Source organism: Tamandua tetradactyla, chromosome 13 (assembly GCF_023851605.1).
Source record: "Tamandua tetradactyla isolate mTamTet1 chromosome 13, mTamTet1.pri, whole genome shotgun sequence".
In the NCBI taxonomy this organism is placed as follows: domain Eukaryota; kingdom Metazoa; phylum Chordata; class Mammalia; order Pilosa; family Myrmecophagidae; genus Tamandua; species Tamandua tetradactyla.
The window spans coordinates 67869153-67874286 of NC_135339.1; positions in this window are offsets into that span (position 1 = coordinate 67869153).

The window sequence follows — 5134 nt, forward strand, 5'->3', positions numbered from 1 at the left end:
AGAGAACAAACTGGGCAAAGACAGGGGAGGCACAAGGATCAAGTATTTGGTCCTACATTCCACCGCATGGCAAATGAATGAATGAATGAATGAGTGACTAGTTGCTTTGCATGGCACATTAACTTCCCAATGATCCTCTGCTGCATATGCACAGACATTAGAGAATTCTTTTCAGGGTGTTTCCCAATTACAGCCATTTGGGGATGTGAGAAATTACGTTCAATAGCCTGGAAAACTACCCCCAGAGCTTTCATTAGCATCTGTGTATCATCTCCTTGTGCTGGTAAATATCTAGATTCATATCTACAGTCACTCTGCCTTGGTTTTAGTGTGGCAAATAAAACCCAAGCACTCATCAGAAAATAAAATATTTACCCTACACATGACTATAAACAAAACTATTGGAATGCGTGCAAATTTAACAACCACTGTGCACATGAATTTAATGAGATAAATGATGCATTTTTTTTGGCAAAGCATAAGTGTATAGTGGTGGAATCAGAGGAAATGTGGGGAGTGACTCCTCAATCTAGGGCCCCCCCAGGAGGAAGGCATCCCGTTGCATTAAAGCAGATATGATCTGCCAGTGTGTTTGATTATTTCTTTTCCTTCCTTGCTATGTATTGGCTGTGCAATTCAGCAATTGTGGCAACAGTTTTTCACTATTTGCAGATTCCTGAATTAGGGCTGGAGGGTGGGGGGTGTTCCTGAGGAAGGAGGAGTTATGGTCCCTTTCTGCTCTTTTGATTTGCACAACTTTGTGTCTGCTGCTTCTGAAGCTGGAATGGCCACTGAAGAAGGACAGCATTTTTAATGTTCATTTTGGGCTTTAATCTAGAGTGGAAGATAAAAAGCTACATTAAATCAATATTCATGCTCTAACTATGATGTTAAAGTATTCTGGCTTAGTTGGAATTTGGGGCCCTCCATGAGAGGGGACCTGTCCACTGTGACTTCTCTTTGAACCTCCACTTGTGTAAGCCACACTGTGTGATTTTGTACATGCTGTTCCCTCCTTGCAACCTTCTATACATACTGTAAAATCTATCTCAAAACCTGAAACCCAGAAGCAGAAGTAAAAAACAAAACTGAACCCTCCTCCCACCCACATAGGATATTCTTCTTGCTACTGTTATGCCAGGTTCATGAGAGCAGATCAGTGCTTGCCTTATCAACTGCTCTAATTCCTGCACCTGGAACAGCATCCAGCACAGAATAGATGCTCAATAAGTATTTGTTGAACTAATGAATAATCAGTGCTGGCCTTTATCCAAAACATGGAGGTTTTAAGCTTGCCTCTGTGAGCTGCAATACCCTTCTTGCCTTATTCAAAAGCATGAGTGTTTGATGTAGTTCTCCGTGGTTTATTTCCTAGATCCCTGATTTATTAAGTTTGCAATGGCTTTGACAGCTGAGCTCACCCCTCTAACATATTGCTGAGGTCCAGGACGACTGCGTTACATATACCACCTGCCTCTTCGCTTTCTTGGTTGTAAGTGATATTAGTGAGGCGAAATGTTGTGCTTTCAAAATGGTGAGAGTGGAGGAGGAAAGCCTCTGCAAGATACCCAGAGGTCTTTCCCAGAAACTCAAAAAACAAGAACAAAAACTAAAGATCCTCCTTCTCAAGGGTAAGTACTCACTGAGAGTGTGTTCTGCAGAGGGCAGGGAGGTGGTAACAGCCAGACCTGCCACATGCCCTCCTGATCTAGGCCATGGCTGGGAAGACAGAAGGGAAGGAAGGAAGCAGTAACACCCAGGGCTGCAGGAAAAGGATTCCAGAGAAGGAAAGGGGACAGAGTCAGGCTTAAAAGGAAAGGAAAACCTTCGATCCACAGAAAAAGAGCAAAGACATGGTTTCCCAGGCAGGGGACAAGTCTGTGAGCAAAGCACGAAGGCAGGGTTTGTCCCTGGGAGAAGGATGGAGCCCTGGTTCCTGCTGCTGAGGAGTAGAGAGACACTCAGAGGCAGAGGCCAAATTTGTGAGGCCTTGAATGCCGGGGAGAACAGTTTGGACCTTACCCAACACTAATCAGACCCATTTCTGTTTTGCTCTGTTCGGTCCCACTGCTCTATCTGAGATGTGCTGAGAAACATTTTGGGATAAAAATTCAGAAAACATATCTCAGTTGACCTTCCTCCTAGATGGAGGGCCCTTTGCAGCACCCCAGCCCCCAGCCCCCTCAACCTGGTCCAAGAGGCCCCTGTCCTTGCGTATTAGGTGGAGACTTCTCTTTAATAGCCTAAATCAACTTCCAGTGCCGAGGACGTAGAGATGACCCATGGTTTTTGTGTATTTGCCTGTTTGCTTTTCTGTGAAGCTCAGAGACAATCCCGACAGTTCTGATCTAGGTCCTGAGAAGGGTCACTGCATTTTAAAACTGTTTTTGGTGAAGGGAGACACAGAGGTGGGTTCATTCACTCTGAAGTTATTGACAGAAAAAAAATCCCCATGCTGAAATTCTGATATCAGTGTTTTCAGAATCCCAGTATGCTAATTCACAGTGGAGCTGAAAATGCGTATTTTGAAATGCGCTTTCAAATCTTTGGTGTGTGTGAAACATTATTAAGCGTGTATTATTACCTCAGTAGATCTCAGTGGCATTTTAACTATCAGAGAATTTCACAGCATATATAATATTATCAAAATGAATCAATACCTTCACCTCAAGGCTGATTCCTCAATTATCGTAACTACCAGTTGCTAATTGGAATGATTTTTACACCCCGCTCCCCCTTTACACTGTCCTTGCTGCCCACACGAATGCAACCAAGGAACACAAATAAATTGAGCATGAACAATTAAACTATTCAGCTTTGGGTGATCTAAAGAGAGATGTGAAATGCCATTACATGGCATAGTGATTTTGCATCTCTGGGCTGAGGCATGACTCTAGTTTACTGAAACTGTTAGTCCTGGCAGGAGTGGAAGATGGGATTTTTTTAAGACCTGAAGCAATTCTAAAGCATCTGATGTTTTCAAATGGTAATGAAGAGACTTGAGGAGATGCTTTACATAACATCTAATAGAGCTATTATCAGCCTATGTTGTTACTCAATGGGAGCTGTCCTTTAAAGCTGCTCTCTTTAGGCAGAGGGGATCTGGCTTTGAAAGGTGATTGAGGGATGCGAAGCTTCTGTCACAACTGGCAGAGGTCTCACTTCACATTCTAATGTGGGCAAGTGGCTCTAACCAAAGGACCTCCTGTGAGTTATCCTGACCAGGGGAGAGAGACCATCCTTCTCTTGCTCTAACTTTGGCTTTAGCCTGAGACCAATTCGCTCTCCTTTGGGCAGGGGATAAAATAGCAGTGGCAAAATAACTGAGCCCAGTGAATAAAGAAATACATCTGGCAGTTTTCAGGGATCCTCTGAAGCGAAACAGATCACGGATATTTCCGTGACTGATAACCATACATGCGAAAGGCTTTTACTCACCCACTATTATTAAGTCAACATTTTGAGATAGGTCCCAAAGCAACTGGGTGCTTACAATATAATCTAGGCTTGGGAAAAATACAATGTCATCAATTATGATTAACATCCTGAGGATAAAGACCTATGTTTTTGCTCTTCTCATCAGATGCCTAAGGTAATTAAGACCTAGGGAAATATTGTTTGCCAGGCTCAGGTTAGTGGTACAACCTTAAATATGAACAAAGGTTAGACAGGTAAATGAATCAGAATAGTGCAGTACTTTTTAAACTTTTATATGTGCATGAATCACCTGGGGCTCTTGTTAAAACTCTGAGTGCCAATGTCTTCCCCAGGGATCCAGATTTAATAGTCTGGGGTGGGGTCAGTGAATTTGCATCTCTAACAGACTTCCAAATGATTCTGCCGCTGCTCCTCTCTGGACCCCACAGTGACTAGCAAAGAGAGTGGACAGGGATGAACCAAAGGGCCTGCTCCACGGAAAGGAAGAGGGAGCTACTCAACTCCAGCCAGGTGCTGTGCGGATATGGAGAACTGCAATCCCAAATTGTTTGTATTTATGTGAACTCTTCAATGGTAGGTAGCTAATTTGTTACCTTTCTCTTAAAATTCTGCTCATGAAAAATTGGACACACCTATCAGATGGATGTGGTCAGGAGGCCACCAGTTTCAAACACCTGACCTTGTATGTGTACTGCATGAGGAAAGAGAGGGGTGTTATTTAGGAGAGTACTCTACAATGAGAATTTTAAAAATTGCCAAAAGGTAAAGTGCTATGAAAAATGTAAACTCTTACCATCTGATTCTCATACTTTCGATTTCCAAATGTCTCTTCCAAAACCACAACTGGAACAAAGTGCACAGAATTCTTTTCCAAGAACATGGCCATTCATACAATATGTGAACAAGGCAACTGTGCATTGGGCATATTCTGTGTGTATTTCAATTAATTACCCTAAACTGATTATGGGCATGAATGTCTTCATGCGGGATGTTAGCAAATAATGGGTCTAGGTTTTACTTTGCTGCCGAAAGCAAAGCCAATTAGTGCATTTGGGTGGTATCAGTAAAATGTGAACTGAAATGAGAGTGACAGTCTGAAAAGATTTCTTTTCAAGCTCTATGTCTTTAGGATACCACCATGCAGTGACCTTATACTTGGAATTCAGCTTTCAGCTGGTATATCCAGCATTAAAGGTGACAGGGAAAATAAAAGTCTTCCTTCCAAAGATTGTATGTGCCTTTGGCAAAGGTTATAGATGTGATGTCTTTGAACATCCTTCTTCATGATGGCTTTGTCACTGTAAATGGGCAGAGAAGAGAGGAAATCTGCAGTGAGCTAAGGCTGTTTTCAGGGTAATGATTGTCAAACCCTGTCCCTCTTGAATGCAGAACAATCATGGGTTTCCTATTTATGTCTAAATATCTGTCTTGCTTACTATTTTGTTTCCTCTCTCTCCTACCCTGTCACATCTTTATAGATATGGGGTAAAAAAGGAGAAAGCATTACAAAAATTAAAAATATATATATCCCATCTCAGTCTAAAATAGTGATTTTTGAGACTAGCAGCAACTCATTAACTCTTGCTGATCCTGGATTTGCCCTTTGGCTTACCTTTTATTTTAGCTAGGAATAACAGAAGGCAGAAATACAAAATGTGTGCCATCACTGCCTGAAGGGATCCAGATGTTTCTGAAC